Source organism: Triticum urartu, chromosome 7, assembly GCF_003073215.2.
Source record: "Triticum urartu cultivar G1812 chromosome 7, Tu2.1, whole genome shotgun sequence".
NCBI classification, from domain to species: Eukaryota; Viridiplantae; Streptophyta; class Magnoliopsida; order Poales; family Poaceae; genus Triticum; species Triticum urartu.
Window position 1 is genome coordinate 234,462,152 of NC_053028.1, and position 23,105 is coordinate 234,485,256.

Below are 23,105 nucleotides of genomic sequence, written 5' to 3' on the forward strand. Positions count from 1 at the left end.
TTCACAAAGCCCTTGGATGAGAAGAGATTTAGCAAGTTGCGGTGTGAGCTAAATATCCTAGAATCTTCGAATGTTCTCTGAAAGGGACACTCATCCTAACACTTATGCAAAATTGATGACTTAGATGTGCAACACATGAAGAAACATTTTTCTTCAATCAATGAAGAATAACACTCTAAGTGTGAAGAAATTAACAAAGAATTTGATTCTCGGAACCCTACGATAATTGTACGCGGTGTCTGAAATCATCAATCTTATACGGTGGGTCACGCCACCACCAAAAGTTGAAATTCCTCAGTTGTTCATATATATATATATATTGATTGAGTTTATGTCCTCTACAGCATTCACTTATAGCTATATCTTCAAGTTGTTTTTTCTGCTAAGTGAATGTGATCGGATCCTTCCCCCTCTATGCTATACTCAACCCAATCTGTTCACAAATTCTTCATGTGCGTTCTATTTGAAACTCGTTCAAAATCTTCACTGTGACCTTGTCAGCTGAAGAAATTGCGAACGGAACTTTTAACTTATCTTATCCAATTTTCGGCTTTGCCGCACAAACCGTTCCGCATCCCATGACATACTTATCCACTCACCCACGATCTAAACACGATCTCCACTTCTCAGTACGTGGGTGACACATGTCATGCGAATGAGAAGGGTCAGGGGCACGTTCGTCCAAATTCTTTGGGCGAACGGTTTTCACCATGGCTATAAATACCCTTCTCCCCTTCCTCACTTCTTTTACTCCGCTCGACCTCTCTCCAGCTCGAGCTTCTCAAACCCTAGCACCGCAGCTACTTCATCGTCACCGGTGAGGAAGAGCTTCACTGCCTCGACCTCCTCGTCGTCGTACTCGCGCCGACCTCGGAAATCTTCACTTCGCCGCCGCCGTAGTCGTCTTCCTCCACCGAGTTAGGGCGTGGAAGATCTACACAGACGAACTTCACCTCTCCATCTCTTAGTTCATCGTGTTCTTCATCTAGGGTAATTAAAAGTTACTTTTACTGCCCTCTTTGATTTGAATGTTTTCTACAAAATCTTCAAAGGTGTTTTTCTTCAAATCCTCACACACTAAAACACCTCACATATCATCTGTTCTTAATTCGTTTCTCTAAGCTATGTTTTTCTTCAAGATTCCTCAAATGTGTGGATTTTTTATCTACACATCTCTGGAACCTAAAACGAAGAACGCTTAGTGAAATTCTTCAAGACTCATCTGGTCAAATTCCTCAAACTTGTTCTGTTTACAAAACCTTCTGAGAACGCATATGACCTCTCCAAATTCCTCGCAACTATACTCTGTTCACAGGTACTCATGTCATGTGCTGAATCTCTAGGTTCTCATCAACTTAACTCATTTGCAGCGTTCCTCGAAGAAAAGTTGCATACTTCTTCAGAAAATTCAATTATTCAAATTCCTCAACTAAAGAAAATGGCTGACGGTAAGAAGCCACAGAAAGGAGGAAAGAGGGCTGAGCTCAACGCAGCGTTTGAAATCCCTGATGACATATACAAAGATTACTACACTCCTGATGAGGCCAAGTTTGGAAAAGAGGACAAAAATCAGCGCAAGGTGCGCATACAGAGGATAGAAAGGAGATGGGCTAGAGAGTGGAGGGAGTACAGATATATTGCTCCCAAGTACATGAAGAAATTCGCACTCAATCCTCCATGCCCAAGACCTCCATTGGCACCTGGCCAAATAGCTAATCCCACCAGCCTCAAGCGTGGTGAGGATTATCCGGATGAATGGGCCAAGCGCCAAGCCAAGTTGGCTAAACAAGCCAAAGAAGTGAGGAAATTCAACGAAGACTCTGCTGCTGCTGCCGCTGAGGCCTCTGTCAAGCCTAAGAAGGCCATGTCAAAGAAGCCTGCGCACAAGCCAAGTGCTTCACCTTCAGTGGTTTCAAGGCCAAGTTCCTCAGCAATGCCCTCACGGCCAGAATCTTCAAAGCCATCAAGGCCAACTTCTCATGTTGCTCCTGTTCCTCCCAAATCCTCAGCCCCTCACAAGTCCTCAGCTGCTCCGACAAAGTCCTCTGCACCTGTGCATATCGCCACGTGTCAAAGGACCACAGGCGTCTCAATTGCCTCAGGAGCTTCAGCTAGTTCCTCAGCTGCACCAAATTCTTCAACGGGACCCTCTCTACTGAAGAAAAAGGCCACTGCTGGACAAGGTCCTCGCCCTAGTCCTCAGAAGAAGCAGGTCGCCTTCCAAGAGCCGTCTGAAGAAGACGAAGCTGATGATGATGAACTTGCTGAAATCTTCAGAGATAGGCAAGTCAGGGCCGCTAGAGCCAAGGGAACAAATGTGCCACTACTTTTGGATCCAAAGTTCATCCTCGAATACATTGATGTTTGGCACAAGGACCCCAACACTCCCATGCCTGACTTCAAGCTGACTCGTGGCCAAAGTCACATGCTGACCCACTTCATTCAAGAAGAAAAATGGAAATTTGAGAAGGCCAGGCAGATCAAGAAACCGCAGTACAAGAAGGAGCGGTATCTGAAGAAAAACGTTGTCTCTATGACAACTGAAGAACTTGTCGCTGTTCAAACTGAGATCAAGAAACTCAATGATGAATTTGACGCATACCGCGCTGATTGGCTTGGAGCCAAGGTGTGCTTTGTGAAACTTGCGGATAACTTCACCTCAAATGTTGCAGCCCCAACGCAACAGGAAGTTCCTTAGGCTGAAGCATCTGCTCAGCCGACTGAAGAACATGCCAGCACCGCTGATGAAAATTAGGCTTCTGAAGAAAATGTAAGTTCCAGGGCTGATGACTGCATTCCAGCCGCTGAAGAAATTGCCAGGGCATCCACTAGTGGTGCGCCTGAAGAAACTGAAGAAGTCAGGGCAACTGCATCAGTTGTGCCTGAAGAAAATCAACCAGATTCCTCTGCTCCTCCTGCACCTACACCAACTCCGATCCTTCCATCTGCATCAGATGTGAAGAGAACCAAGGTTGCAAAGCGTGCAGTAGTGAAGAAAAGGAAAGCATCAGCTACTTCAGATTCTTCAGCTCCGAAGAAAATGAAGCCTTTGACCAGCTCGTTTGAAAAGCCCATCGATGTTGTTCCTCTCTCTACCATGCCATCAAAGGACCTTGTTCCTTTCGATGAAGAATATGTGATCCCCAGCGGATCTGATGAAGAAACTCCTTCTGCTGTTTCGTCAGAGCAGTTGGATGAAGAAATTGAAGTGGATGAGATCCCTTCAACACCTGTCATTTCCTCGCCTCTGCCTCAGTTCACTGCTGAAGAGGCTGGCGTTGACGAAATGGAAGATGAAGATGTGTACGTTGGCTGCTCCACACTAGTGATGAGTGATGAATTCTAGGAAAGTCAGCATCCAAACTCTCCAATGTTCACACCATTGCAGCAAATACCTCGGTCCCCTGCACAAACTGTTTAAATGGGCTCTGAAGAAACTCACCCCACTTCATCTGTACGTGAAGAAATTCCAGCCACTAGTGCTGAAGAAACTGCTGCTGCTGAACATCTGAAGACGCAGACTGCCACTGAAGAGGAACCAAAAATTCCTCAGCCTAAAGAACCTGTGATTGAGATTCCTGAGGTCGTGATGCAACTCACTGACACTCCTCTACCCAAGCCAAAGGATCCATTCTCTAGGAAGCAAAAGTTCAAGGCTGGTGATTTCTTCGGCGAGCACGTATTCTTCGAAGACTACAACCCTTATAACTCTGCTCGCATTAGGAAGATGCGTTTCTGGACAGCCAGCCAAGCAAATTTCTATTCCTCAGTGTTGTTCAACAAAAGCAAAATCTTCTACCATGAGCACATTCCTCACGTGGATATGGAATCTCTGTCGTGCTTCATGCCAGTCCTCAGTGTTCTTCACGATGCTGGACTATTAAACTTCTGTTCTGACATCTGCGATTGGAATGAAGAACTGATTCTTCAATTTTATGCGACGCTGCACATCATAGGAGATTCTGAAGATGTGAATTCATGGGTGCTGGACTGGATGTCTGAGAACACTCACTACACACCACCAGCTACTGAATTGCTTCGTGCCTTACCACTCAGTCCTCCCCTTGAAGAAGCTCGTTGCATTTACAGTGAACCTGAGCTTACAAATCACTACATGCAAATTCTGAAGCCAGGTCAGGCCCCATGAACCAAATTCCTCGTAAAGGAATTACTTTATGTGCCCAGAACTGTCTATCGCATTCTAACTAGGACAATGAGTCCCATCAAAGGCCACGACTCATCTGATGAGGAAATTGTTTGCATCATGAAGAATCTGGTATTCAATATCGTCCATGGCATTCCTGTCAATTATCATGATTTCTTCATGAGAACTCTGGCAAATGTTGCACTTTCTCCGTTTGAGCTGAAGCCTTATGCACCTTAGATTATGAGATTCCTCAGGACAAGGTCTTCACTCAACTACAAAGTTGATTTTCAGAATCACCTCAGCTACTTGCCCCCGATTGAAGTCCTCAAGCAGACCTATTCATCAGTTGATGAAAAGGGCAAGGCACCAGCTGTTATAGATGAAGGCATTCGTCCATTGGATGGACAGTTTCGCAAAGCTGCGTCTTATTCCACCAATGATGACTCTGCCACACATGACTCTGCCAATGCACCCAAGTCTACTCCTCAAGCCACTGCTCCTCGTGTGATGACTGATCGTGAGCTTCTGCTTAGTCTTCATCAGAAGGTGGATCGAAATCATAAATGGGTTAAGCATCAGTTTGGTTCATTTCTTCACAACATGACTGCTACACACAATGCAGTGAAGAAAAACCATTACTACCTCCATGAAGTTTTCGGTCGCACCTGGTCCATTCTGTCACATCTGTATGGTGAAGAAGATCTCAAGAAAATGGGTCTCAAGGAAGATTTTGACTGGTCTGCACCTCCACCGAAGAACTCAAGAAGGTCAAGGTTCCTTCCTTGGTGGCCAGCTCATATTCTTCATCGCGCGACACCGATGAGAATGAAGACTTGGACAACACTGCGGCAGGCCCTTCCACGACAAACGATCCCAACAACGCTGGCGCTCCTTCATCAACTTGATATTCTTCAGGGGCATTAGTCCTCATATTCGATCCTTTTGGTCATTTGATGACAAAGGGGGAGAATTTTGAGTTAGTCTTCAAGGGGGTCTTTCTATATGGGCGTTTTTTTGTTAAATTACAACTCTTGTTCTTCTGAGACTTTATTCGATCGAGTTGTAATCTTAAACCCGATGGTGCTTTGATACTTTTGATATGTGTTTCTGCATGCTTATTCCTCATATATGCTAATGCATGCATGCTGAATTACATCAGTCACCAAATTTCATCATGCATTTCAAATTCTTCATTACGATATGTCAAATGCGTGTATGGATTACAAGATATAGGGGGGATCTCCATGATTCTACTCTTCAAGTGTGCAATGCTTCAAAAGCAAATACCTCACCATGCACATATTCAGGGGGAGTTCTACTATATCTTGCAATCAAATTCCTCAATATCAGTATTTACACTTCATATGTTTATCCCCGTTGAAAACTTAACCTATATTGTCATCAATCACCAAAAAGGGGGAGATTATAAGTGCATCTAGTGCCCCTTAGTGATTTTGGTGTATTGAAGACTTATAGGTTAAGGGACTAATGCGTTTGTGAGTGTACACAGGTCTATAAGTCTATGAGGAGTTTGATATTTACAGAGAAAGTTGACCCTTAAAAATGAAGTTCTTCGACTCAAGACTTTGGATTTAAAAAGACTTTCTGAAGACTTTGAAAGTGAAGAAATTGGTGTGACCTTGAAGACTTGGTATTCATTCGAGGAACATGAAGCATGAAGACTTTTGTTTTTGTAGTTTCATTTTCTCTTTCTTGAGTCATAGGAAACACCGAACTGTTAAAGGGGGTCGAGGAAATACTAAGGAAAAATTTCCATGTGATGCTCAACTCAAAATCCTACACCTAGCAATCCCTTCGAGTGAAGCCATTGGAAATCTCATACAGTCCGGTCATATTCTTCAGTGACAGAGACGAAGTTCTTCTGGTCTCTGAGGAATTTGTTCTGACTGAGGAGTTAGGAATTCACCAGTGCGGATTACCTACACAGTAAGGAACATGATAGCCCTGAGGATTTTGCTACTCAAAATTCCAATCGTTGTTGTGCTATGAGCCAGCTATCCCAAAATATCTATCCATCTAACTGTCATATCATTGAAGGACATTTATGTCTTATCATGTCGGGCTACTCCCTAGGCTATAAATAGCCGCCCCCTACAACCACTAGCTAGTTGGCTGCTCCGAGAGAAACTGACACTTGTCATTTGAGAGCAACCCATCCTCCGAGGACTTTGAGCGAAAATCATCAAGTGAGGAAAAACCCAAACCCAAACACCTACAAACCCCAAGTAATTGAGCATCACTGAAGAGATTGATCCTATGTGGATCCGACACTTGTTACCTTTGAAGGTTGTGCTTCTTCCAGACGGTTAGGCGTCATGGTCTAGAGCATCCAAGAGGAATTGTGGATCGCCGAGTGACCAAGTTTGTGAAGGTTCGTAAGTCACCTGAAGACTTACCATGAGTGATTGGGTGAGGTCTGTGTGACCTTAGCTCAAGGGGAATACGGTGAGGACTGAGTGTCCTGAGCTGCGTGTTCAGGACTGTGTGTCCTTAGGTTTAAATACCTAGCCGCCCTAACCAGACGTACAACTGAGACAACAGTTGGAACTGGTCTACCAAATCATTGTCTTCACCAAGCTTACTGGTTCCATTTCCTCAACTCTTTCATTTCCTCATAACTGTGTTGTGTGATTGTTCATATCTGTGGTTGAAGACTTTGACTGAAGATTTTCTCAACTTCCTTAGTTCTATTTCTTCAGTCTGTTTGTCTTCATCCTGTGTTATCCTGTGCTTACGCTTCCTGTACTCTGTGCCTGTCTTCATTTCATCATGATGACTATGCTTGTGTTTTGTTATGTTTACTTTTGAGTACTTATTCCGCTGCTAGTAGTTCTTCGCTAAGGAATTTCCTCACCTGCAAATTCCTCAGTGAAGAATTCATAAAAATCGCCTATTCACCCCCCTCTAGTCGATATAACGCACTTTCACTTCCACGCGGGGATGAGGGGCGCTCTCCTCATAGATGGCACTCAGGTCTCGGTTGGCCCTCACCTTGAGGGCCTGAAGCATGGGAGCATGCTCACGCTGCAGCGTCTGCCGATGACACGCCTCGTCCGCATTCTGCTTCATGAGGGACGCGGCGCCATCGATCTGCCGCTGGAGCGAGAGCAAGTCAGCACGTGACGCGGCCAAGTCAGCCAGGGCCGAAGCCTCATCCGCCTTGGCAGCCTTCTCGCGCTGCTCCATCTCATTCAGCTTTTTCCTGAGGGCGGTGGTCCTGGCCTCAGCTTCGGCCTCCAGGAACTCCAGCTTCAGGCGGTGCTCATTGGCAAGATCCGCATGAACCTTCGCCACCATCCAGTCGACCTCCTCCTGGACCTTGGCTTCCTGTGTGGTGACAGCATCCTCAGTCGTGGCCACCTGGCGCTCCCTCACCTCCAGCCGCTAAAGCTCCAGGCTGCGCTCCAAGGCCTCCAGCGCCAGTGCCTCCTCGCGCTTCAGGATCTCCTCCTCTTCGGAAGGTGCTCCCGTCATTGACGCCAGGACGGCCCTACGTGCCTTGATCCGCTGCTCAAGGGTAGCGTTCAAGTCCTGGAGCTCCCGTTCGTGCTCCTCGGTGGTCTCGCGACGATGGTCGGCTTCCCTGGCCTCCTCCAAGGCCCGAGTGCTGGCCTCACGTGAGATCACAAGGGACACCGCGGCCTTTGCCTTGTCATTCTCATGTTGAAGATGCCCAAGGTTGATGGAGACCTTCAACCGGTGCCACTCATGAGCCAGGCGAAGGTCCTCTGTCTCAAGGCGAGCATCGACTTCGACCAGCTCTTCTCTAAGATGGCTCAGCACACCCATTGCCTCCCGGAAGAGCTCATGGCGTACGGGGCCATGCCCGCGCACAAACTCTAGTGCAGGGCCAAGCCCTTGCTCCACGCCAAGGGTTATTGGGGAAACTTGCAGTGGCCTACCTGCCCCTGGCAGGGGGCTTGAGGCCGGCACCTTCCCTGCCACCTTGCGGGCTTTGGCGGAGGGGCTGGGTGGTGCGGCCTCGCCGCCCGAAGACGAAGCCAGTTCTGGGGTCCCTGCCCAGCCACCAGCAATGACCAATGGAGGAGCCCTTGGAACACCTGCCGCACCCCAGGCTGGAGCGCGAAGGAAAGAAACCAGGAAAGCAAGGTTGGGGGCCCCCGTCGGTGCGTCCGCCTCTTGGGCAGGCCCTGTGCCTCAGGCGGTGGCCAGACATGAAGGGTTCGAGACCAAGAGCGAGCTGAGGACTAGTGAAGGCAGCACCTCGGGAGGCCTCACCGTTGACGCCGAGGGGGCCCTGAAGAGCCATCATTAGGAAAGAAGGCAGCGCACAAGAAATCGCGAAGATAAGGTACTCACTCGTCTGCAGCTATGAACTTCCTCTGCTTCCGTGGCCGGTAGGCGCCACCACTGCATCTTGGACCCCCCCCCTTTCTCTTGTGGGGTGCTTCAAAGTTCAGGCGAAGCTGCTTGAAGCCCCGAGCACGACCATCAGTGCCTGGGGCATTCGGCGGGGCACCTGAGGCGGTGACCTCGGGAGCGTTGGGCTGCGGCAACTCTCCAGCCCTCACCTCAAGACTGCTTGTCCGAGCTTCTGGGGTGGCGGGAGCTCCGGATCGCGTCGGCTCTTCGGCCGCCCCCTTAGGGCAGGACACCCGAGCTTCGGCAGCTGCCACCTCAGGAGCGCCATGCTGCGTCACCCCTTCAGCAGCTGCCTCGGTGGCCCTTAGCGGTATTCGCCCCCCTGGATCCTCCTCTGGGGCGCACGCCACAAGGGCGGTAGGCAGAGGAACCACCAAGACGGGGTTCTCGCGGGGCCCTTCAAGGCCAGCCAGGCACAACCCCACTCATCAAAGAGGGGCATCTGCCTCACGAACTCCTCCTAGTTCGAGCAACAGTACAGGAGGCAGCCCTCCTCATGAAGCGTGGCCAGCATCGGGTCACCCGCCAGGAGCTCAATCACCATGCGCAGCGTCTTTGGAGGAAGCATGGACACCTGGAGCATCATGGGGTCCTCGCTGCCGGAGAAGGCCCACATCGGGTGGAAATGGCGCTGAAGCGGGGCAATGCGGCACCGGATGAACTCCCTCACCACCATGGGCGCCGTCACCCCAAGATCCTTCAGCCTGGCCAGCTGGCACCAGACTTGACCAAGCCGATGGTCGACAAGCTTTGCATGCTCCCAGCCGGAGCTAGGTACGGCCGGCGCCCGAGGAAGCATGAGCAGAGAGTTGAGCACGTCGACGTCCACGAACACCCACCGCTTTCGGAATCCACTTATAGCTGGCAAGAGCTCAAAATCGATGCCCGAGCCGGTCGTCACCGCCACAGCCTAAAAAGCCACGCACCCGGAGCACTGGCGGGCATCGACCAGGTGAAGTGAGAAGAAATGGTAAAACAAGGCCACGGAGGTGGTGATGCCCACCATGGCCTCGCAGACAAAGGTGAAGACGGCAAGAAGAATGATGGACTGAGGATCCAGATGCAGCGCGTGGACTTGGTAATGAGAGTGTATGGCGTTGAAGAAATCAGAGGAGGGATCAGGCCGGCCAAGAGAGCGTGAAGATGAAGGGGAATCTCAGTGGTTGCCATGTCAACCATGATCCGGGAGGCGGGCCAAGCCACCGTTGCCTTCCACTCATTGGAATTGCCGGCGATTGCCAGACAGATCTTGTCTAGCCCTTCTTGGTTAACCACCGTCGACCGCTCGAGGGAGGGCTTGAAGGCTGGCGGGGGCTCGACCGAAGCGCTGGCTCTCCTCTTCTTCTTCGACCGCGGCGCCATAGCAGCAAGGGAGGACCAGCGTCGTTGTCAGATCCGGGAAGGGAGCCGCTGTCTTTCTCGGAGATGAAGGGAGCCAGGGGAGAGCACGGCAAGCAATGAAGGCGAGGCTGCGTTGGCGATGGCGGCCGCCAAGACGGGCGAATATCAAGGTTGTGTGGGGAAGTGGGGGCGCCCACAACCCACCAATCGCCACGCGTCAACCGAGGCCGCAGGCGGTTGGGGCCCGCGGTGCTCCGCACTTGCCCTTTAGCTTCGCCTCGAAGCCAAGTACGAGCGCGCCTTGGGCCTGGGGGCTACTGTCGGCGTCCTGGGAACAGGGGTACCCAGACTTGCCTGCCTGTGGCCCACGACGTGGCTACATCGACGGCCCGGTACAGCCTAGCTTCAGCAACAACAACCCAAGACCCTCGTGAGGCGGACGACACCAAGGCCTTCCTAGGGGGTGGCCTCGCTAGGCTGGCTCCCGAGGAGCGGAGACATCAAGGCGAGGTGCACCTCACGAGGTTCACATGACATGAGCCATAACGATCAAGGCCAGGCGGGCGCCAGTGGGCGCAGCGTACCAGTTTGCCCTTTGGTGCCAAGGAGGCAAGCGCAGGTGTGGAGTCCCGAGGAATCAAGCAAAGGTTTCCATATTGGTGCAACAAGACCAGGACCGCCAGGACGGCAGGACGGAGGTCATCGCGGAGCCCACCTTGGCGTCACCACCAGAGGCTTTCGCAGGCAAAGACTACTTTTGTCAGGATAACTTGTACTAGTTGTCCCGTTTCAAATTTGGTCGTTGTGGGATCCCTTCCCGCCTTGCATTTGGGAAGAGGACCAAGGCCGCTATAAATAGGACTTAGCCACCACCATAGAAGGGGACGGATCATTCAAATCATCCTCTCACCCACTAGCTCATCGAGCTCAAGAACACCTCACCTCCTGAGGCTGTGGAACCACTGTACTAGTTCATCCTCAGCCCCTCGAGGCAATCCACCACAAAGCTGGAGTAAGGTATTACACCGCAAGGTGGCCCGAACTAGGATAAACGGTTGCATCTCATGTCCCTTGGGTTTGTCAAGTTAGGCCTTGGAGTCGTTGAGCAGGCAGATTGGTGAGGACGAGTTCTTCACACGCACCCCAGTGTTCGAACCTCTCAAGGGTCTGCGGAACCCTGGATCCGACAGAGCTCAACCATCGAGGTCGGCAGTGGCTTGATTAGAGCACATCCATCACGGTCGGTGGCGGGATAGTGGAGGTCAAACTCCAAGCGGTAGCCCCACTAAGCTTTGCTCCTCGACCCTGCTATCTCGGCGTACCGCCGCATCGCGCTTCTCTATCTGATGGGTGGAAGTCGTTGCGCAGCTAATTAATTAAGGTATTCTTTTCATTGAGTGGCTTAATTAAGGTATTCAATTCATAAGGGTAGTGTTGTAGTACTCTGCATGTAAATTGATTGGCCATTAAGTTTTGTCATCGCACGAATGGATAACAATATGGAGCGTCATTAGTAATTATGAAAATAAAATCTTGTGATTTATGCACACATCTTTGGGCATCGGTTAATCCGTGTATTAATGTTGTTGTTTTGTTTTTAATTACCCTTCATGTGGTGCAGATGGATCGATCTGAATGGATAGAAAATCGCTGAAGCTCAGCTTTTTATATGTGGCGTGATGGAGTTCATCAATTTGGCTGAAAGTACAAAGAAGAGAATTGGTGATGAGGATTACATCCTGTGCCCATGCAGTCATTGTGCCAATACATAGTCACATAAAGTTACAGCTGTCGAGTTCTGTCGACGTCCTGGGAATGGGGGTACCCAGACATGCCTGCTTGCGGCCCAGGGTGTGGCTCCACCAGCGGCCTGGTATGGCCCACCTTCGTTAACCAACACTAAAGACCCTCATGAGGGGCCAAGCCTCACGAGGCGGACGACACAAGACCTCCTAAGGGGCGACCTCACTAGGCTGGCTCGCGAGGAGTGGAGAGATCAAGGCAAGGGGCACCTCGCGAGGTTCCCGTGACGTGAGTCGTGACGACCAAGGCCAGGCGGGCGCCAGCGGGTGCAGAGTGCCAGTTTCCTCTTCGGTGCTAAAGAGGCAGGCGCAGGCGAGGAGTCCCAAAGTGTCAGGCAAAGGTTTCCATATCGGTGCAATGAGACCAAGACCAGCAGGACGGCAAGATGGAGGTCATCACGGAGCCCATGACGGCGTCATCACCAGAGCCTTTGGCAGGCGAAGACCACCTTTTGTCAGGATAACTTGTACTCATTGTCCCCCTTCAAACTGGCCGTTGTGGGATCCCTTCCTGCCTAATATTTGGGGAGAGGACCCGGGCCTCTATACATAGGACTAACCACCACCATAGGGAGCATGGGATAAGGGACCGGATCCATTCCACCAAGGCCACCACTGTCGGCGTCCTGGGAACGGGGGTCCCCACACTTGCCTTCTTGCGTCCCACGGTGTGGCTCCGCCAGTGGCCCTGTACGGCACATCTTCATCAGCAAACACTCGAGACCCTCGCGAGGGGCCGAGCCTTGCGAGGCGGACGACGCAAGACCTCCTTGGGGGCGGCCTCACCAGGCTGGCTCATGAGGGGCGGAGAGATCAAGGCAAGGGGCACCTCGCGAGGTTCCTGTGACGCAAGCCATGACGACCGGGGCCAGGCGGGCACCAGCGTGCACAGCGTCCTCATTTCCTCTTTGGTGCTAAAGAGGCAAGCACGGGCGAGGAGTCCCGAGGCATCGGGCAACGGTTTCCATATCAGTGCAATGAGACCAAGACCAGTAGGACGGCAGGACGGAGGTCACCGTGGAGCCTAGGACGACGTCACCACCAGAGCCTTTGGCAGGCGAAGACCACCTTTAGTCAGGATAACCTGTACTAGTTGTCTCCCTTCAAATTTGGCCGTTGTGGCATCCCTTCCCGCTAGCATTTGGGAAGAGGACCCGGGCCTCTATAAATAGGGCTAGCCACCACAGTAGGAGGCAACTGATCCGAGGCCATTCAGATCATCCTCATCCACACAAACTCACTAAGCACAAGAGCACCTCTCCTCAGGAGGTTGTTCTTCCCTTGTAACTGTTGATCCTCATCCCAAGAGGCAATCCACCACACCACACTGGAGTAGGGTATTACACCACATCGGTGGCCCGAACCAGTATAAATCTTGTGTCCCTTTGTTCTACGAGTTCGACGCGTTGAGCCTTGAGATCGCCGTGAGGGAGAGTGCAAAGGGGGAGGAGAGATCTTCGTGTGCACCCCAGTGTTCGAACCTCGAGGGTTTTGCCGAAACCCGAAATCCGACATTTGGCGCGCTAGGTAGGGGTGCACTGAACCCTTCCTTTCATCGATCCACGCTCCGCCATCACCGCGACTTGCCCCCATGGCCTACATTGCTCTTCCGGCTGCGATGACAGATGCCCATGGCGGAGCCAGGGGGCTCCGGGCCTTAGCCCCCGCCTTGCGGCGGGTGCAGTGGTCACCCAAGTTCAAGCCAGATATGCCGCCGTGTTACGACGGCCCGGCGGACCCGTCGGCCTTCCTGCTGGCGTATGAAGAGGTCGTCCTAAAGGCTGGGGGCGACGACAAGGTCATGGCCAACTGGCTTCCCATGGCCCTCACTTGTGCACCGCGCGCCTGGCTGCTCAACCTCCCAGGATCTACGGAGGCATCTTGGGAGGAGTTGCACAGCCTCTTTACTGCGCGCTTCGCGGCACCGGCGCCCCTCGCTGTCGTGGCCCTCCTCAGTGGCTCACAAGCGCCGCCCTCGGGCTGTCACACCAAGCCGTTCCTTCGCTAGGTCGGCACCGTTTCCGTGCGGCAGGGAGCTCCCCCGGGTTGGGCGGCGCCCAAGGCCGACCTGACCTTCGACTCGGGGGATCACCCAGTCACCAGCGTCGGCTCGGGTGTGCTCCCAATGCTTTGCACGCCCACCATTTGAAGCATAGCTGTCACCAAGACCCTCATCGACGGCAGCGCCGGCCTCAACATGCTCTTTGTGGAGGCTTTTAGCCTCCTTCACGTGCCGCTCGAGCAGCTCCGCGAGTCCCCTGGGGCAGATCCATCTTCTCGTGACCTTCGGCACCCGTGACAACTATCGCACTGAGCTGATCGACTTCGACATCGCCCGTATTGGCCTCCCGTACAACGCCATCCTCGGGTACCTGGCACTGCTCTGTTTATGGCGGCAACCCATCCGGCCTACAACCTCATGAAGATGCCCGGGAGCAAGGACATCCTCACCATAGTCGGAGATACCAAGGAAGCTCTGGTAGTGCTCAGGCTTGCACTCAAAACCGCCGCGGCAGCACGACCGGCCGACGAGGTCACCTCCGGAGTCAAGGAGGCCGCACCAGCTAAGAAGAAGCAGTTGTTCACTCAACATCGGGCAGAAACCAAGAAGGTGCCGGTCGAGGAAGATGGGTTCTCTGGAGCCACCTTCGCCATAGGTGCTAACCTCGACCCGGATCAAGAGAAGGCATTGGTGAAGTTCTTACGCGCAAACAAGGAAGTATTCGCATGGGAACCCAAACAGCTGGTAGGGGTCCCAAGAGGGGTGATAGAGCATCACTTGAGGGTGTGCCCAAATGTGCGCCCTGTGAAGCAGAAAGCGCGGCGACAATCCACGGAGAAGCAGTCCTTCATCGTCCAGGAAACCCGCAAGCTGGAGGCCGCGGGTGTCATTTGCGAGGTTTGGTACCCCGAGTGGCTGGCGAACCCCGTCGTCATGCCAAAGAAAGGTGGGAAGGAGCGCATGTGTGTCAACTTCACCAACCTCAACAAGGCTTGTCCCCAAGATCCATTCCCACTTCCACACATCGACAAGATCGTTGACTCCACCGCAGAGTGCAACCTGCTATGCTTCATGGATGCGTTCTCGGACTATCATCTGATCAAGATGGCTGTAGAGGATGTGGAGAAGACGGCCTTCCTAACCCCGTGCGAGGTGTACTGCTACACCTGCATGCAGTTTGGGTTGCTCAACACAGGCGCGACCTTCCAACGGCTGATGCACATCGCCCTGGGTCAGCAGCTCGGGAGGAACGCTGAAGCCTACGTCGATGACATTGTGGTAAAGTCTCGGGAGGCAAGAACTTTGATTCAGGACCTGGAGGAGACCTTCGTGAGCCTGCGCCCGGTGGACTTGCGGCTCAACCCGGAGAAGTGTGTGTTTGGTGTCCCTTCTGGCAAGCTGCTGGGCTTCCTCGTGTCCCACAGGGGGATCGAGGCCAACCCGTTGACGGTCAAGGCGATCGAAGACATGAGCCCACCACAAACCCTCAAGGAGATGCAAAGGCTTGCCGGCTGCGTGACTTCGCTAGGGCACTTCATCTCCAAGCTGGGAGAGCGCGCCCTACCATTCTTCAAGCTGATGGAGAAGAAGGGCCCATTTGAGTGGACCCCGAAGGCTGACCAAGTGTTTCAAGACCTCAAGAGATACCTGACCGGCCCTCTAGTGATGGTGGCGCCCCACCCTCTCGAGCCCCTAGTGCTCTACCTTGCCGCCACTCCTTACTCTTCCAGTGCAGCTCTGGTGGCGGTTAGGGAAGAGCGCCAGGCCAAGGATACATCGCGCCGAGCTATGCCCCCAGCCGCAGCGACACAAGACCCAGAGGGCGCCGCAAGGGCTGTAGCAACACCAACGGATGACCAAGCCCAGCAAGACGACGTCCTTGGGCCTGCAGAGGCCCCAATGAGCGACCGGGCTCCGACGGTCCCACCGCTTCTGGAGGCGCCTCAACCTCCGACAAACGTTTGCCCCGTCGCCGTGCCCGCCCACGTCGAGCACCCAGTGTATTTCGTCAGCACGGAACTGTGGGACGCAAGGGCACGGTACCCCATGCCTCAGAAGCTCTTGCTCGCACTCTTGGTGGCCTCGCATATGCTACGGCACTACTTTCAAGGTCATCGAATCAAGGTTGTCTCGGCCTACCCACTGGAGAGGGTACTTAGGAGCCCCAACGCTGCTGGAAGGGTCGCTGAATGGAACATCGAGCTGCAGGCATTCCAGCTAGAGTTTAGCACAACCAGGGTCATCAAGGGAGCCGTGCTCGCCTATTTCGTGGCAGAATGGACGGATGCCCCGGGGCTTGAAGCAGGCGAGGACCGATCCCTCTCGCCGGGAAGTGAAGCGCCCGACGACTGGGTTATGTATTTCGATGGCGTGTTTGACGCCAGGGTGTGGGCGCTGGAGCAGTGCTCATCTCGCCCACCTAGGACAAGCTCTATTACGTCGCGCAGCTCTGCTTCCAGCAGGGCGAGAAGGTCTCCAACAACATTGCAGAGTACGAAGGCCTCATAGCTGGCCTTAAGACTGCGGTGTCCCTAGGGATGAAGCGCCTCACCATCAGGGGTGACTCGCAGCTCCTCGTCAACTTCTCCGATAAGGTATACGAGCCAAGGGACGAGCACATGGGGGCATACCTCGCGGAGGTACGCAAAATGGAAAAGCAGTTCCTGGGTCTAAAATTGCAGCACGTGCCCCGTGGCACCAACAAGGAGGCCGATCACATCGCCAAAAGAGCATCCAAGCGACTACCCCAAGAGCCTGGCGTCTTCGAGGAGCGGCTCTTCAAGCCGTCGGCACCACCTCCGCTTTGGCCAACGCTGCCTCGGGAGGAGCTCCCCCAACCACCTGCCTCGGGAGCCTCGGCCTGCGGCCCGACCACGGGAGCGCGCCTACTCTTGGCGCTCGAGCCTCAGGAAGGGTGCTGGACCAAGGAGTTCAAGGAATACCTGACGCAAGGGACGCTGCCGGAGAAAGAGGAGGATGCGGAGCGCGTGGCCTGATAGGCCACGGCGTACTGCATCTAGGATGGTGAGTTATACAGGAAGCGGCCGAATGAGTTATACAGGGGAACGAGTTGCTAGCTGACATACACGGTGGAGACTTCGGGCACCACTCGTCGTCATGAACCCTCATCGGCAAGGCATTCCACAGCGGGTTCTACTGACCTACGGCGCTCAACGACACGACTGAGCTGGTGAAGTCCTGTGAGGTCTGTCAATTCCATGCCAAGCAGATCCATCAGCTAGCTCAGGACCTCCATACCATCCCGCTCTTGTGGACATTTGCAGTCTGGGGGCTTGATATCTTAGGCCCGTTCCCTCGGGCGCCTGGGGGCTACCGCTACCTCTACGTCACCATCGACAAGATCACCAAATGGGCGGAGGTAGAAGCTGTCCACACCATCCCGGACGGATCTGCGGTCAAGTTCATCAAGGGTCTCGCGAGCCGGTTCGGGGTACCTAATCGCATCATCACCAACAATGGCTCGCAGTTCACTAGCAATCTCTTCAATACATATTGTGCTAACCTTGGAACACAGATCTGCTATGCTTCGGTGGAACACCCTAGGAGCAATGGTCAGGCTGAACATGCCAACGCAGAGGTCCTGACAAGCCTCAAGACCAGGACCTTCAAGAAGAAGCTCGAAGCTTGCGGCAGGGGCTGGCACGATGAGCTCCAGTCTGTGATGTGGTCCATCCGCACCACCGCCACCAAGGCAACACGCAAGACCCCGTTCTTCCTTGTCTACGGAGCAGAAGCGGTTCTTCCTCACGAGGTCAAGCATCGCTCCGCGTGGGTCCTAGAATTTGATGAGGCGCAACGGGACGCCATGCGGGGGATGGACCTCATGCTGCGGGAGGAACACCGCCGTGAAGCCACACTTCGAGCGGCAAGATACCAGGAGGTGTTGCAGCAGTATCACTGTCGCAGCGTTCGCTCTAGGACGCTCGAGGTGGGTGACCTCGTCCTAAGGCGGGTTCTCTCCAGGGAAGGGCTGCATAAGCTTTCACCCATGTGGGAGGGCCCGTTTAAGGTTGTCCACGTCTCTAGGCCTGGCGTCATGCGCCTAGACACGTAGGATGGGGTCCCCATCCTGAATGCGTGGAACATCCAGCACCTCCGGAAGTTCTACCCATGAAGCAAGGCCCGGCGCTTGTGAAGGAAGGCCCAGTGCATGTGAAGGTCCCTGCTCGTGACACTCTCACGTAATAATGAGTGGGGCTGTACACGCCCCAGAGTCTCAGGAGTGCCGCCTTCGGTCCTCGGGGGCTCCCTCCCATGTTCTAGTGGCAGCACTTAGCTCCGCGCTGGTGAGAAGACTAGACTAGGTGCCAGACGCGGCTTTTCATTTGCTTCCCGTAGTTGGCTTGCCCCTCTTTAATGAAAATTTGCTTTCTGGTGTTCCTTGTCGGCTTGGTTCCATCTCCTTTTGCCTCCGCTTCTGCCCTCGGTTCCTTGTTTTGACCCGTGCTCTCCCTCGCATGCCTCGCGAGGGGGCTAGACAGGTGCCCTCGTGAGCGTTTTTCCTGTTCTTCGCGAGGCACCCTCGCTCGAGCTCACAAGCTGGCGCACCTCTCTCAATCTGTGCCCCTCGGGTACCATGATGCGAAGCGCTGGGTCGTGGCTGGCTGCGCCTGTGACCAGGGCTCGGAAGAATAAGAGTTTCCTAACGAAATTTTGTAGTTTGTAGACGCCTCCCAAGCCAAGGAGGCCTCGCCAGGCACTGGGAAATGCGCGCCTCACGAGGCGGAAACTACTTCGAGCGCGCCAAGCTAAGTTATTTCTACGCGCCTGGATAAAACGCCAATGCTGCAATGCGACATAGGAACTATAAACATAGCATAGCAAATTGGAAATCATGGTTCGTTGCACGCCCCTGCGGGGCCCCATACTTGTCTCTCTCTTAGTGCGGGAAGAAAAGGAAGAACGAAACAAAAGTGGCGCGTGCCCCCGCAGCAGTTCACGAGGATGGGCCCATGGCACTCTCCTGGGCTCAGTCAGACCCCTCCTCGCGCTTCACTGGAGCGCGGCGACAAGAAGACCCGCTGTGTAACACTCACGATGCGGCTATATCTCCCACGTGTCGGAGCACGACTTAGAGGCATAACCGCATTGTAGGCATGTCGCAAGAGGGGTAATCTTTACACATCCCATGTACTGAATAAGAAGGATATAAAGAGTTGGCTTACAATCGCCACTTCACACAATACATAAATATAGCATTACATCAACCAGAATACAATCAAGGTCCGACTACGGAACCAAAATAAATACAACCCCAAATGCGATAGATCCCCGATCGCCCCGACTGGGCTCCACTACTGATCAACTGGAAACGAAACAACACAACAAACACGATCTTCATCGAGCTCCTCCTTGAGCTCGGTTGCGTCACCTGCACTAGTATCATCGGCACCTGCAACTGTTTGGAAGTATCTGTGAGCCACGAGGACTCAGCAATCTCACACCCGCAAGATCAAGACTATTCAAGCTTATGGTTAGGAAAGGGGTAATGAGGTGGAGCTGCAACAAGCACTAAGCATATATGGTGGCTAACATACGCAAATAAGAGCAAGAAGAGAAGCAAAGCAACGGCCGTGAACTAGAAGTGATCAAGAAGTGATCCTGAAACTACTTACATTCAAACATAACTCCAAAACCGTGTTCACTTCCCGGACTCCGCGGGAAATGGACCATCATGGCTACACACGCGGTTGATGCATTTTAATTAAGTTAAGTGTCAGGTTTTCTACAACCGGATATTAACAAATTCCCATCTGCCCATAACCACGGGCACGGCTTTCGAAAGTTCAAAACCCTGCAGGGGTGTCCCAACTTAGCTCATCACAAGCTCTCACGGTCAACGAAGGATATTCCTTCTCCCAGGAAGACTCGATCAGACTCGGAATCCCGGTTACAAGACATTTCGACAATGGTAAAACAAGACCAGCAAAGCCGCCCGAATGTGCCGACAAATCCCGATAGGAGCTGCACATATCTCGTTCTCAGGGCACACTGGATTGTCCAAGATTCTGGTAGGCCAACCCAGAGTTGCCCCTGGTGGTCACCGGCTGCTGACAGGTTGGACCAACACTCAGAGGAGCACTGGCCCGGGGGTTTAAAATAAAGATGACCCTTGAGTCTGCAGAACCCAAGGGAAAAAGCCTTAGGTGGCAAAAGTAAAACCAAGGTTGGGCCTTGCTGGAGGAGTTTTATTCAAGGCGAACTGTCAAGGGGTTCCCATTATAACCCAACCGCGTAAGGAACGCAAAATCAAGGAACATAACACCGGTATGACGGAAATTAGGGCGGCAAGAGTGGAACAAAACACCAGGCATAAGGCCGAGCCTTCCACCCTTTACCAAGTATATAGGTGCATTAAAGTAAACAAGATATTATAATGATATCCCAACAATAATCATGTTCCAACAAGGAACAAACTCCATCTTCACCTACAACTAGCAACGCTATAAGAGGGGCTGAGCAAAGCGGTAACATAGCCAAACAACGGTTTGCTAGGAAACATGGGTTAAAGGCTTGACATGGCAATATGGGAGGCATGATATAGGAAGTGGTAGGTATCGCGGCATGGCAATAGAGCGAGCAACTAGCAAGCAAATATAGAAGTGATTTTGGGGGTATGGTCATCTTGCCTGAGATCCCGCAAGGAAGAAGAACGAGTCCATGAAGAAGACAAACAGACATAGCCGAACAGATCCTCACAACTACGGAACGAAACCGAAGACGAGAGAGGCAATCTGGAAAGAAGCAAGCAACATAGTAAACAATCATCACATAAGCATGGCACGATGCGCAAACAAGTATGATGCATGTCCGGTTTAAAGAGGCATGGCATGGCAAATTGCACAAACAAACCTACAAATTAAGTGGAGCTAAATATACAACGGAGTTGCATATTGAAGAAAACACCACATGACTTATTTGGTTCTCTCTCGTTTAGGTACTCAACAATATTAAATGTTGGTTAGCATGGCAAGAGGTGAATCATAACAAAAACTATACTATCTAAACAATTTAAATGGGGCTGGATACAACAAACAACAAATCCGGGAAATCCCCATATGCATTAGCAATTTGGTGCAACAACAATTTTAAACATTTTTAAAAGTTTTTATCATGATGCGGATGACATATGCAAGTTTATGCAAGTTTTAAGAGAATATTGATAAGAGCATTATGAAGCATTTGTCATCGTGGAGGAAACGAAAGGGGTGCCACGGCAACGATAACGAAACGGTGCCACGGCAACGTTCCGGTTCCGACAACTCATTGAGACGTCGGTGCAAAAGAAAGTGTGGCGGGAGCGTGCAAAAGATGGTGGGGTGATCCCGGTTACCGGGTTCCCACGGGTCGACGACGGTGACAGGGCAAAAGAGGGGCAACGTGCACCGACAATTCGAGCATGGAGCAAGCACGATAATCTCATACATCACATATGCATTCGTTCACGGGCGATCATCTCGGGGTTATACATTCGAAGCATGCGTTATCGGAGGGGTTCGAGTTTGATGCGGTGTAGGGGAAGTAGACATTCTCGGGATGTTCGTAGTAGAAGTAGTCGTTCTTGCATGCTCTAGGGTCGACGATAGAGGTTCTCACGATCTCAGTGATGGTAGTGGTACATGTTTATCATTGCACGAGTTTCTGTAGATGTTCGGGGTCACGGTGAGGAACTTGATGCATCGTTGAACTTGGCGTCCGAGGAATCCCGCGTAGTCGTACACGAGTCATAGTCGAACTTGACGGTTCCGTTACACGGTTCTTCGGAGACGGTAGTTGTTCTCGGTTCGTAGACGAACTTGATGGAATCTTCAACAATGGAACTTGGCGATACTCCTTGTTCGGCAGTCGTACATGTTTGGAGTGGTACTTGCGTCTTCGGTCAGTAGTCGTTCGAGCGCCCTGGTCTTGCCGGAGGGGTACTTCACGCTTGCGGTCCAACTTTGAGGTCATAGCCGTGTAGTCGAACTCCGTCATGGTCTTCGGGGTCTTGGCGGGTTCCAGAACAACAGCGGAATGGAGGGAGATGAAGCCGCAGCGGGTGGTCAACGCCCATGGAAGTTCAGGGCATGGTGCGGGGCTGTAGGCCGACGCTGCTGGCGATCTGGGGACACCGGGACCCAAAGCAAAGGAGCAGGGGAGGAGCTTGGAAGCAGCGGCTGCAGCAGGAGCTTGGGCCATGGCTGCACGATAGGAGAGGAGGTGGGCGTGACGAAGGGACGGCACGACCCGGTTGGCCGAGGAGTTCGACGGCGGTCATGCTTCAGCGGCCTCGGTCGCCGGCAGCAGAGGTGCGAGGCGAGCTGCGGCCTCCTGGTGGTCGCGGACGGCGGCGATGCTGGAGACGGAAGGAACGGCGCGAAGGACGGGTGGCGCGGAGTAGCAATCTGCTACTGGTCACCGACGCGGGCGAGACAAGGGGCGGCGGAGCGCCCTGGCTGAGGGAGCAGAGGGGAAGGCTTGGGCGCTGGGGGAAGCAGCAAGACGCGCCATGGTGGTCAGAGCAGGGGAAAGAGAGGTGGCCGCGGCAGGGTCAGGGCGGCGCTCAGTTGCAGCAGTCTTGGAGGTGGGGTGGCGAAGGGACGGTGCTCGCCGGAGGGAGATGGGGATCGGGCGAGGCGCGACGCATGTGTGCGTGTGTGAGGCGTCACTACGAGAACGAGGGAGAGGGAGATGGTACCGGGCGAGGCGCTCTCTCCCTGTAGGTGCGGCGCACGAGGAGGACGAAGGGAGAAGGGGAGATTGCTAGGGTTAGAGCAGTGGGCTGCGGGAGATGGGCCTAGGGAAGTCGGAGGCAGGGCCTTGGTGCCAATTAGGTGGGGAGAGGAAATAAAAAACAAGCCAGGAGTCTGCTGGGCTGTTGGGCTCCTCTCTCCTCTCTTTCTTCTTTAATTGAAAAGAAATAGAGAGAAAGGAAAAAGAAGGGGGTTTAGGGAAAAGAATTTGAGCAGGAGGACAATTTTCCTGGACTCATAAAAATGTGCATGTTCACAGAAAAATAGAAGTGGCAAGATTGAAAGATCTGGATTCAAATCCATTTGAATTTAATTCAAATGGTTTGAGTAAGTACAAGGTTTTGAAGAGTCCAAAAATGTTGGGAATTTTGGTGGAGCTTGGGAAAGTTGAAAGAATTTGCGGCAAAGTTGGAGGCCAATAATTGAGAAGGAAAAGTCATGGAGCTTAATTGTAAGTGTGTTATGGTTAATTCCAAAAGAATGGAATATTTATAATAGCTCCCTAAAATATTGGGAGAGTATGTTATAAAGAGCAATCACCATGTGAGTCCCCTCGATTTAAATGGACCGAAGATCCATGCAATTTATTTAGTTGAGTTGCAAAAGATTTATGGGATGATGGCATGATCACATGATGTAACGCAAAAATAAAAGGG